General features: G+C 37.7%; 1 protein-coding gene and 1 long non-coding RNA gene across 15 annotated transcripts in view; both read right to left on the bottom strand.

Annotated features, from left to right (window-relative positions):
- The window catches only part of LOC139961728 (protein CBFA2T1-like), a 157,862-nt gene that overhangs the window by 58,845 nt on the left and 85,575 nt on the right, over positions 1-13,442 (bottom strand). The gene's annotated exons all lie outside the window — the stretch shown is intronic.
- LOC139961723 (uncharacterized) lies at positions 5,153-13,101 on the bottom strand. The gene is made up of 3 exons (XR_011790972.1): positions 7,922-13,101; positions 7,641-7,681; positions 5,153-7,312 (listed from the first exon to the last, which is right to left on the bottom strand). It is a non-coding gene; the product is annotated as an uncharacterized lncRNA (long non-coding RNA).

The raw sequence follows: 13,442 nt of genomic DNA, 5'->3' as shown, positions 1-13,442 counted from the left end.
AGGCTTTCCTTACTAGAAGAAAGGGCCCAACAGCATAACCTGCTACTAAAAGGCTTTCTAAAACTCAGTCAAATTACAAATGGGCCTGACACCTTAACCTGTAACTAAAAGGCCTGCTAAAATTCAGTCAATTAACTCAGTAATAAACAACCGAAGTTAAAACTTACCACTAATCTTGAGTCAACCGTGTTATTCCGGCTCAACCATTATTTTGTAACGTAAATGAGCTCCACTTAAATGACTAATTTGACACCAAATGCAGGGTCTGATCCTTCTTGCAATCCTAGTCTATCCCGGTGTTCAAATCATGGCCTCTGATCCAAGTTTAGGTTAAATATGTAACACCAAGTGTAGAATTCAACACTGTGCTCGCGGATTAAAATGTTGACTTAATTGGCCATGCCAAAATTAGAAGAAAACATTTTTCTGGAGTTCTTTATATCAGATTACACAATTTCTCTCGGTGTTTGGCCATCATCATAATTATTATTACAAGGAGTGAGGTGGGAAGCGATTTTTGAGAGGAAGGAAACGGGGTGGAGGATGCTGGGAAACGATGAATAATAAGGATAACACACCGGCACAGATAACTTCTACAGCGTATTGATTTTTGTTTTCTTTATCTTTATGGATATGATGTAGTGGAATTCATAATCATCATCATCGTCTCTTTTGCGGCTCTCCAATGCTAACTATATTCATTACATATTTTATTAATGCATTAATGCCAACTAAAAATAGAACATTTATGTTAGGAGAGCTTGGAACACGACTGGTTTCCCCTATCGTTCAAATAAAAACATCCACATGTTGTTTTTTTGTACGGAGCAGAGACTAGATTCATCTGGAATATTTATCTTGGTTGGGGAAGGAGGAGGTAATATGAGAATGAAAAGTGGAAACGAATTAGGAGAATCTTGCTGAAAATTGTCATTTCAGCAGAAAGTTGTGAAACACCAGTTGACCTGGTTCGGATTATCTTCATGCATTAACTCTTGTTAGCTACACAGGAGTTTAAATATAGATACAACATGATACCCTTCAAAGATGGCAATTTTGTGTCATATCAGTAAATTTTGTCTTCTAGATTGAAAGGTAAATTAGTCTACCAAAGTTCATTTCTTCCGCTTCATTGAAGATTTAACTGATATAATAAACTTTCTCGACCACTAAATACATTATATATAACTTGCCCGGCGGCAGGGTCAATGAATGCACTTATTAGAAGGGACTGCTTCAGGTCGCAGCTATATCAGGACAGATCTAGGTTTATGTATCAGCAGACTACACAGGTAGACCAGATAGGGGTAAAAACATCAAAATCAATCACCATCACCATGGATACCACAAAATAGCAGACAGGGAGAAAATTACACAAAGCTGTGAAAGTTTCTTGGTTTTGTATACATTGTCCTTTATATAGGCTATACCAAACACTTCACATAGCCCAACCCCCCCTTTTTTTTTTTTTGGCTATTCCCTAGGGACTGCAATGAGGCATATGTCCACATACCCTAAGGGAGTACCACAATGATTTTAGCTTCATCATGGGCCAAAGGTCATAAAACTAAGTTGGTTTTCTTTGCCTTAGATAGCACTCTCATAATTGTGCTGACTGAATGGATAAAATTAGCATATAATAAAATGATGTAATACCCCATTTGTCTTTTATGGATCCCAATTTCTCCATCACACCCCCCCCCCCCTTTGCCCTTATGTTGGGCTCTGTAGACCCCAGATAGAGAGCAGAGAATTAAAGGACCTGTTAACTTGTATCATTACATTTATCTACAACAAGTTTGTACTTGGACTGATTCATACCAAGGGGAATTCTACTAATACTTGTACTAATGCTGTTGTACTCCTTGGCCTGCTAAAGGCCTTGCACTCTTACTACTACTCATGCCAAGTAAATTTCACTGGTACTCAATATGTTGTACTCATTGACCTACTGCAAGCTTTTAACTCTTACTTCTACTCACACCAAGTAAATTTCACTGGTACTCAATATGTTGTACTCATTGGCCTACTACAAGCCTTGCACTCTTACTCCTACTCACACCAAGGAAATTTCACTGGTACTCAATATGTTGTACTCATTGACCTACTGCAAGCTTTTAACTCTTACTTCTACTCACACCAAGTAAATTTCACTGGTACTCATACCGTTGTACTCGTTGGCCTACTACAAGCCTTGCACTCTTACTACTACTCAGACCAAGTAAATTTCACTGGTACTCATACCGTTGTACTCGTTGGCCTACTACAAGCCTTGCACTCTTACTCCTACTCATGCAAAGGAAATTTCACTGGTACTCATAATCTTGTACTCATTGGCCTACTGCAAGCTTTTAACTCTTACTTCAACTCACACCAAGGAAATTTCACTGGTACTCATACCGTTGTACTCGTTGGCCTACTACAAGCCTTGCACTCTTACTCCTATAATCATGCAAAGGAAATTTCACTGGTACTCATAATCTTGTACTCATTGACCTACTGCAAGCTTTTAACTCTTACTTCTACTCACACCAAGTAAATTTCACTGGTACTCATGCCATTGTACTCGTCGCCATACTGCAAGGAGCTGCCATGTTCTCCATGATAACTGCATGATCAGTGGCGGAGCTAGGGGTATTGGTCAGGGGGTCGAGAATGGTCTGTAGGGGCGCTTCGACACTATCTAAGCGGACACCACCACAGGTTGGCGCTGAGCGTACAGAAATTTTTTGAGTAAAGATACTCCCTAGATCGCTGGAAATTACCCTTTCCAGGCCTTGCTAATTTGCAGATGAAAGAAGGATAAATAGGTGTCATCGCCAAAAAATTGTGACAAATGTCAATAGGTAGATGAGAGAGAGCGCAATAAAAAAGTCAATAATCGCGAATAAGTAAAGAGTGGTAAAAAGCTGAAAAGGGCGCCAGCAGTCCATTTGAGTCCATCAGGGGGGGCATCCACCCCCCCTGACTGTATGGACGCTCCGCCACTGTGCATGATAACTGCAGCGAGGGAAAACACTTGTTAACATAACTTGGAAATCGTTTCTAAAGCTTAATAAATTCAGGTGACGTTGTGACAAAGTTTCGTTTCTCGGAAGTATTTGAGGGCGGTAACGAAGCGATTTTATCGAGTGCAAGATAAACACAAAGTAGCTATTAAATTTAAACCTCTTTCACAGTAAAATATTAAATGGCTATAACCTTTCCAAATGTGTCAAACTAAGACCACATGATCAAGACTGCATGACGTTTCTCGAAGTATTGGAGGGCGGTAACGAAGCGATTTTATCGAGTGCAAGATAAACACATAAATTTAAACCTCTTTCACAGTCAAATATAAATGGCTATAACCTTTCCATCTGTGGCAAACTAAGACCACATGATCCTGGCTTCCCTTTACAAGCATGAAATTCCATGCTTCCATTGCCAAACCCCATACATTCTCTGACACGCACAGGAAATGTAACTTGTACTTCCATTCAGATATATAGTTCTTATTATCTCATTTCCAGGACGGACATAACCACTTTTTTGACAAATAATTTGCAAGCGATCTTACCTATATCGAATTTGCAGGAAAATGATCATCGTTACCAGGTGAGATTATCTCATTGTGGAGAGTTTTATAACTTCCAATTTAACAACCTTAACAAACAGATAAAATGAACATCACTGACAAATGATATGTTAGTACTACCTCAATCAAGTTCAAACCAGATGAAATCCTACCCTGTTGATGTCGTTTGCAGAAATTTTGTCAGACATTTGCAGCTGAACCGTAGATTTCTCCAGCCATGTGAACTTTACTGACTTCAAATGAAACAGAAAAGAAGAGAAAAGTGCAACAAAATGTCGCCAGCTAACTTGACCACATGTGCCCAATGTGCACTTCTGACTATTGCATTTGAACCCCCTCTGGCCATGTGAAAGGCCTCTCATCATGCCACCAGGATTCTGGTGGCCCATCTCGTCAGTAAAATCTATTCCGGACAAAATTGTACTTCATGATAACAACAAATGAATTATGTTATATAGTTTTATACAAGTCCTATCACAATCCCTCCACCCCCCGCATGCCCTCTCCCCCTCCCCACCCCCCCCCACATGCCCTCCTTCCACAGTCTTTACTTACTGTCTGCAAGAATGAGCTCAGACCCAGAACATCAGAGAGTTCCAACCCCCTCAATCATTGCAGAGGTCATTTTAAAAATTGTTCACATCAACCAATCACCACAAATGGTTTCGGCTTTCAGAGAGGAACCAACATTTAATAACATCACACAGCACAGCATGTTTGCTAAATTAAAACAATGAAACAGATACGTTAAGACAGAAAAAAAAAAGATAAATAATTATAGACATAATCTTAGGTTCGTAACAAATGAATGAATCCCTGCATACCTACTGACAGTATTATTACTATCCCTTCCCCTACTCATATCAATAAGCGAACTTCTTCAAGTACTATATAATATATAGCTATAACCAAAATAATCCAAGTACTACAGCATATAAAATCAACAAGAAGCACTAAACATCCCCCCTAAAATGTTAGGGATTGCTGTATATGTTAGGGGATTCCTGGCCTAGTTTTGAAAGGATATAAAGTTCTGTAATGTTTTGTTAAAGTTCAAGGAAATATTGAAATATTAGACTAATATAAGTAACATCCTGCAATTAATTCACCTACAGAGAGATGCAAACAAACCAGATGGGAAATTTGAACACCAATTAACAACAACAAAAAAGAAAGAAAGGAAGGAAGAAGATTAAAGGTCAATCAAAGACATACCTTGTAGTTGGATAATTTTTATGGGGAAGATTTGGGAGGGAGGGGGGAGGGAGGGGGGAGGGAGGGGGTGGAAGTGGCCTGTAGAAGGGGAAATGACTACTCCTTAGATAAAACCAATCAGTTTCTTGTTACACCTCTAATATGGACACAGTTAATATTAATTTTCCATGCGAGGAACTCAATCGCCTAATCAGTTTAATGTCAAATGTAAAAAACATGCTAAAACTTGGTGACGGTTTTGTGAAGTATTTTCCTGGAGTTCTGAGTAACCAATTATACCGAGACAGTCCGGGATTGTAAGACCAGCGAATGAAATATGAAACCGTAAATGGCAAATACTCTGTATGACATGGACGGTAGATCAAATATTTTGGGGCACTTTTGAAAATGAATGACCCTTTTTGCAATTTTGGAGCTCATATTCGTGAACGATACTGATGACCACCAGGTCAGTACGAGCTTTGAATTTGCCATGCGTCAGTCGCAACCTATCAGTCATACCATACTCCAATTATTAGATGAAATATAAAAAGTGTGAACAGTAACCATACAAAATACCACATTCCCCCACGAATGATGAAACCATACTGACTTTTCAAACCCAACAAGGTATAGCCCAAATCATTCATGCTGTTGAAAGAACTGGTTAAATATACCTCACTAAATGAGGAGCAGCCATTGGTCAAATCAAAAGGAGTTTAACCCCTGGTCCACCTCGCGAGAGGTCCTACGGGGATAATAAGTTTGTTTTTATAGAATAGACACTTTTTTTGGGGGGGGGGGGAGAAAGTTGTCTATGTTCAGTCAGGGAATTGCTGGTAAATGAAGTCTTAAATAATTACATTGTACATGCATACAGAGAGCCATAAACCTACCCGAGGTCAAAGTCGAAGAGCCAATTAAGGAGGGATTTCTAAAGGGGAAAAATTTCTAAGTACAAATAGCCTCTTAGATAGAGAATATATCCTGGAAGTCTCTGTGAAGATTAAGAGACTCGACCCGGATGATGCTTTCTATGACCACAGTAATGCAACTTGTGATAATTAAACAGGATAAACGGAAACAGGAAACCAGGTGACTTGATAACATCAGATTAGGAAGAAAACGGGAGACCAAACTAACAAATTTTCGTCCCATCATTCTTTTACAATATTTTTTTTAAAAACAGAACCTTTCTGGTTTGATACCTTGAACCTTCACCAGCCAGCATTGATTTATAGTACATATTATATTACATATTTTGTGCAGCCTGCACAATTTTATGGTTTGTCTACTATACACTGCGTTTCACTGCTCTAAAAAGACCACATGTATGCCCTCTGTACTCTTCTGTCTGATGTACAGTACAGTATATATGCGTTGGCTATAACAACACAAACAGGTGCAATTACTCTCACTGATGTACTAAGGGAATTGACCAAAAAAAAACAGGAAAAAAAAACACACACCTGCAAATTACATGGATTTTCCCAAAATTAATTGATTAGTGGCATTAGGAGAGCTTGTAAAGAGATGAATAAAAATTATTAACTGACTGGATGAAAATGTCAAAAAAAGTTTGAAAAAAATGAAAGTAAATTTGTATATTAAATTGATCGGCTTTGTGGGTAATAGGCAGGTGGGCTTAAAGGGAGGCGAGGAACGACATCTGCAAGTGTCGGACATGAAAAAAATTAAAAAACGATAGAAATGACGACGTCGTCGGCGGTTCAAGGTAATGGGTTTAGTAGATAATCGACATAGGTAAAAAAAAAGTACGCAAAGGTGAAGCAACCATGTATCCCAAAACAATCAATACATCACCTACGGTGAGAGGACCAAGGACACTGTTCTCTACGCAGCATGCGGCAAAAAAACTACCGAAAAAATCCATTCTTATGAAATTACAGAGTCGACATTAATTTATTTCTACATCAACTTATTATTGAAAAGTTTGACTGTGGCCTGATGCAACTGTCACAACTTTTAAACATGCATATAGAGTCCAAATCCCTTACTGAGCTTAAATATAATCTCTTTTTAGGAAAATACTCACGGGTTTGATAAATCTGGAGACCAAAATTCTAACAGTCCTAACCTGTAAAATGCTACTTCAAGCACAAGAAAAGAGGCAAAAATGGATTGGGGGGGGGGGGGAGGAAAATGGGAGCTAGTAAAAATACACAGCGCTTTAATAACCTTTACATTAATACAGAGCTAACTCAATACAAAGTTCTCTAACATTTGAAAATGCACCCTTTAATACCACTGCAATAACAGTTTCCCTACCTCGGGCATTTTACTTGGCTCTCATGGTACTGTAGATCACTGGAAATTTGAGCTGAGGAAGTTACTTTTCCAAGCTCGTTCGTTCGTTTCCTTCGCTAGGCTTGGTTAATTGATTATGTAACACACATGCTAATGTTCCAGACTAATAACCTTGTAAGGTGCAGAAGTGGCCAGCGACGAAAAATGAATGTCAGTCTTACACTAAAGGGCGGATTTTCATATGATGTACTTTACATTAATTAACAATGATACCTCAATACAGTCCTTAATGTACTTTACATTAACAATGATACCTCAATACAGTCCTTAATGTACTTCATATTAACAATGATACCTCAATACAGTCCTTAATGTACTTCATATTAACAATGATACCTCAATACAGTCCTTTAATGTACTTTACATTAACAATGATACCTCAATACAGTCCTTAATGTACTTCATATTAACAATGATACCTCAATACAGTCCTTTAATGTACTTTACATTAACAATGATACCTCAATACAGTCCTTAATGTACTTTATATTAACAATGCTACCTCAATAGTCTTTAATGTACTTTACATTAACAATGATACCTCAATACAGTCCTTAATGTACTTCATATTAACAATGCTACCTCAATACAGTCCTTAATGTACTTCATATTAACAATGCTACCTCAATACAGTCTTTAATGTACTTTACATTAACAATGATACCTCAATACAGTCCTTAATGTACTGTACATTAACAATGCTACCTCAATAGTAATGTACTTCATATTAACAATGCTACCTCAATACAGTCTTTAATGTACTTTACATTAACAATGATACCTCAATACAGTCCTTAATGTACTGTACATTAACAATGCTACCTCAATACACAGTCTTTTAATATACTAAATTTACATAAACAATGATACGTCCCTCAATACAGAGTCCTTTTATACACTTCATTTATTAACAATGATACCTCAATATTACACAGTCTTAAATGTACTGTACATTTACAATGCTACCTCACAGTCCTTTTATGCACCATACATTTACATTGCTAACCTCAACACATTAGTTTATAAAAACCAAAACCAAAATTCCCAGGCTTGGGAAATGGTTTATTCTAAAAGAAAAACTCCAATCCCCCCCCCCCCCCCATTTATTTAATCTTTGTTGTTATTGTTCAGAAACATTTTAAATATTCTATTTCAAAAGAATAAAACAAATGAAACATTCCCACAAACACAAATTTGATACATGTTACACTGTAGGCTTAAATTTACAAAATGGGGGACGTACTCCTCTACCATTCATTTCCATATGAATTTATGACGTCCAATTCAGTTACTGTTACAAATTGCATGAAGAGTAGTACTGGATTACAGAGAGTTAGAACACAACTTGCTGGCTGTAGTATATAGTCACAGTTATCATTCTTGGAGAGAAGGGTACCAGTAGGTTGAAGCGATTGGAAATCCACTTTATCTTGTTCAACAGTTATTTGAGCCACGTGTCTTGTTATACTCCAACTGTGAGGTATAAACCGGTCAGGGGAAAACTTGGCAAATTAAACCTACCAGCAAAAATCAACCATGCTTATAATTCAATCTGAAAAATTTATTAAAGCCTTTGAACCAAACTTTGCATGCAATACAACAAGATGATAGAAGAAGATAGAGAGAGAGAGGGAGGGAGAGAGAAAAAAAAACTTCTCCTATCCATAAAAATTGAACTTTTGGCTTGCATTTATGAAATCAGTTGAAATGACAGTGAAGTAAAACTTAAATATTCTTTTCTAAGTAAAATAATTGCTTCATATCTCCTAATTAGCAAATTGGATTATAATTTTCCCTTTTTTTTTTAAATGGAATCTATGACATTTTTGTGCAAGTAAATGTCATATATGCAGCAAAAGAAATGCAAAATTGTTCAGCTATGTGCATTAATTAGTTTATTAATTAATTAGTTCAATAAATCAATACATACATATATTTCTCGGAATAACAACCAACAGATCAATTTTCTCACCTGACAACCTGAGGTTAAGCACAGATTGCAGCCCATTCCTAGTTAACCGGGGTGGGGGTGGAGGGGTGGAGGGGGGTTGGAGGGGGGTGGAGGGGGTTCCACTCATACCCCTAGATACGGGTCTGCTATACCAAATAAAAATCCAAAACAATGGCATTAATTATGTATATGCCTGACTAGTCAATAATTTTCACTTGGATATTTCTATCTATGAGTCTAAGAGTAAAAATATTTTTGAAAGAGTTCTTATTGTTATTTCCTTTATACCCAAATTTTTACACTTGGACAAGGAAATGTTGAGATTTGAATCAAATTCTTGTTGTAACCCACAAAGTCTAGGAATGTATGTATGTTAGGTTCACCAACTAAAATCTTTATCCAAGAAATACTCTTGTTAGGTTTGATAAAAACTTATTGATCACATGAAGGCAACCACTTTAAGATCCAGAAAACTGAGACCGCAAGATCAAATACAAGATATATTACCCCTCGTTTTACGAGACTTTCTTCTTCTGTAGCACTGGAAATGACATTCAAACTTCTCTAAACAATAGGAATGATGTAAAACTTGAAAATGTTAATTTCTGCCGGTAGTCCGCAAAGACATACAGTGGTAATCGTTTGAGATCGTCGACAAAACTTAATAGCTGAACGATTAACTTAGTAAACTTTAGTGAAATTTTTATGTTAATAATTTTTTTTATATAAAACAGAAAACAAAAAAAAACATATATAAAAAAATATGATGAAGTGCCTCTCCATTCCTTGAGTGTTTCATGATGTAAGCAAACCCTTGAGTGTTACATGATGTCAACAAACCATTCTGTATATTGCTGGTAGTAATTCACTCTTATGACCAGTTTAAACATAATACCAGCTGCTATTGTTTTCTCAGAACATTCGACCACAACATAACCCACAAACATACATGGACCAACGCACCTATACAAACTACATAAGTCGTAAAGCATTAAAACAAGTGGTAAATATTACTGTACTTCCCTGCAACCTGTAAACCCCCCCCCCCCCTCCATTCCTCCTCTCCTAGTCTTTACCTCCATAAGATCACCCAATCTTAGTCCGTTCATGTCACATGTAAAATTCATTACAACTATAGCTTTTTTTCTTTTGTAGAATATTTAACTTAAATTAATCACACCTTAATTTCCTCACCAGTTGTAGGAATGTATGTACACAGTTGTGGCAGATAAACAATTCAGGAACTTCCAAAACTAATGTAATTTTCTCATCCCCCCCTCCCTACCCCACTTGTTCATGCCTTAGTACCTACCCAGTGGAAACAGCTCCCCTAAGGTATCCCCTAGGCCCCTACCCACCTACCCAGAGGGAACAACTCCCCTAAGGTATCCCCTAGGCCCCTACCCACCTATCCAGTGGGAACAACTCCCCTAAGGTATCCCCTAGGCCCCTACCCACCTATCCAGTGGAAACAACTCCCCTAAGGTATCCCCTAGGCCCCTACCCACCTACCCAGAGGGAACAACTCCCCTAAGGTATCCCCTAGGCCGCTATCCACCTACCAAGTGGGAACAACTCCCCTAAGGTATACCCTAGGCCCCTACCCAAATGGACCAGTGGGAACAACTCCCCTAAGGTATCCCCTAGGCCCCTACCCAAACGGACCAATCCAGCACAAAGGGTACTCCGACAGCAGGTCCTCTTGTGTTAGGTATACCTCTTTACACAACAATGCTTTTAATGTACCATATAATAGAGGGCAGTAAAGACTATTGGCAAATAACTGTCAAAGCTTTAAAGAGAGCCAAGATGTTCCAGACAAAAAATCTTTACATTAAATTCATAATAAATTGACTTTGTCCTTGATTATACCGGACTCTGATGTTTGTTTACCAGAATCACCAACAAAAAAAACCGTTCTAGTTTAAGCAAAAATTGTGCACGTACTCAGTTTCTTCAAAACAGATTTTTGTCCTGCTAAACAGCCCTAAGCGCAACATTTTATAAGGACACTACAAGGAGAAAATCAAAATGGCAAAAACAGGTCTGTAACTTTTTTGCTCCCGAAGAAGCAATTACTGACATACAGATGACTATTACAATTTCTTTCTCCTTCATTAAACAGCAGCCTTCTGTTTAACTCATTCCTACGGTAGAAATTTAGCATGAAAAGCATTTCGAAAAGGAAAAAAAAAAGAAGGAAAAAAGAAAAACTTACACAATGTTGAAAAGTAATCATCATGATCGCTGTGTGCTTCATCACTGCTGTAAAGTACGGGGAGACCAGGTGGGATTCTCATTCCAAGGGATGTTTTAATTCCTCTTGGGGAAAACTTGGCACTCTTCTCATCTCGAGAGAGAAACGAGATGGGACTAACAGAGCTTTTCATTTATTCTAAGACAAGGTATTCATGTGATGATCTAAACAGCGGTCGTTTTACGGCGACTGGTGTGCACTGAAATAACTATGCAGTCACTAACGGTGTGAATAATAAATATGGAGGGTTTCGGAGTGCTCAGACACGAATAGCTGGTCCGATTTTCTCCTGGGGTTGAAGTTGGTGAAGTAGTGAAAACAAACCAGAGCTAGGGTCTAAATGCTAAGAGGCCATAGCTTCTCCCCTACATCTTTGGAAACTTCTAAAACCCTTTACTTTCTCATGCATTTATGTTTTCATGGTTTTTCCTTTTCCTTAAGTCCACCCCATCCCCGTTTTACCATAAATGAACTTTGACCTTAGAATAATGAAGTAACCTGATTGGCTAGTGCTTTAATAGTTAACACATATGCTACATGAATATACTCTTACACTACTTGCTAACTGAGAATCATACTGCAAACTGTACAAGACCTCTGAATAATGAAGTAACCTGATTGGCTAGTACATAATAGTTATCAAAAATGCTAATGAAAATACTCTTACACTATTTGCTAACTGAGAATCATACTGAAAATGACATCACTGGTTTTAAACCGCACATGACCTTTGACCTTAGAATAATGAAGTAACCTGATTGGCTAGTACATAATAGTTATCAAAAATGCTAATGGATATACTCTTACACTATTTGCTAACTGAGAATCATACTGAAAAAGACACAACTGGTTGTAAACTGTACATGACCTTTGACCTTAGAATAATGGAGTGACCTGATTGGCTAGTGCTAAATAGTTATCACGACTGCTAATGAATATACTCAATCCTTTTCAACCCTGGTAAACATTTTGCTATGCCACAGAAGGTTGGTCGAGATTGATACCCAATGAACTTTACCTTCCATTTCCTAAACAGCCTAGCCCACCACTCAAGGGAAGAATGTTTTCATCAAAACTCATATAAATTGTGGACAGATGGACAGATAGAGATACCAGCAAATATAAGGTTGATCAATCTTTGCTGGTCTGAGTTAATAGCTTCTAATGTAGGATTTATATATCATTCAGAGCTCATATTGAAAGAGCTCCCTCAACTAGTACAAATTATCATCACAAGTCACAAGAGCATTGAATCCAATCAAAATTTCTTGCAAGTTTAAGGGCTCCATTTTGAACTGTTTGACCTTGATCGCATATTAAACTCTGTGATTCAAGTGAAATTTACATCCATAAGACATTCAATTGTTGTAGTAAATTTGGGCTACATTTTCAAATGCTTGACTTATTGCTGAAGTGAAATTACAAACTTGGTTTGTTTACTTGATAAGATTTTTAAGAGTTGCCCAAGCAATAAAGGAACAAGAGATGGAATATTGATGAACTTCAAAACTGGTCTCATTGTGTGAAAAGAGACTTTAGAAAAGGTAATGCATTGCAAAGAGAGACTGTATTATTAAGATTTGAAAAGAGCAAAATTACTTTAACAGAGCAGGATTTGAACCACTGATCTCAGGAATAGAAAGATTTGGAAAACCTACGCTTTAACAGTCCAAAAGGCTACAGGGTGAACTGTGGTCTCTAAAAGAGTGATTTTGGATACATAAAAACAAAGGGCCATCATCTCTACTTACAAATTCAGGTATTCCCTATGACAGTTGTAGCAGTGCATTGTGAAGCCTATAAACTATGTACAGTATATATACCTCCTTGTGCAGTCAAAATTCCCTTTACTAAGTAGGAATAACATATTAATATGTGCCAAGCCGGCCCATCCATCAATCACAAAACAGATGTTACCTCACTAAGCCCCGTTACTGATTATAGGGCTGTACCATGTCACATATATATGCACCTGCTTTATTGCAAAGCCCCCTCCGCTAATCCCTCACGTAAACCTTCCACCACGTAAACCTTCCATTTACGACGAGCCGGAGAGGAGATCGAGAGCAAGATGACAGCAACAGAAGCTCACTCTGACCTACAGTAGTCTGGGCTGATGATATCTTGCCTGGAAT

The sequence above is a fragment of the Apostichopus japonicus genome, chromosome 3 (assembly GCF_037975245.1).
Source record: "Apostichopus japonicus isolate 1M-3 chromosome 3, ASM3797524v1, whole genome shotgun sequence".
Taxonomy (NCBI): domain Eukaryota; kingdom Metazoa; phylum Echinodermata; class Holothuroidea; order Aspidochirotida; family Stichopodidae; genus Apostichopus; species Apostichopus japonicus.
Note: the sequence above shows the minus strand (reverse complement) of the source record. Positions and strands in the feature narration are given on the sequence as shown.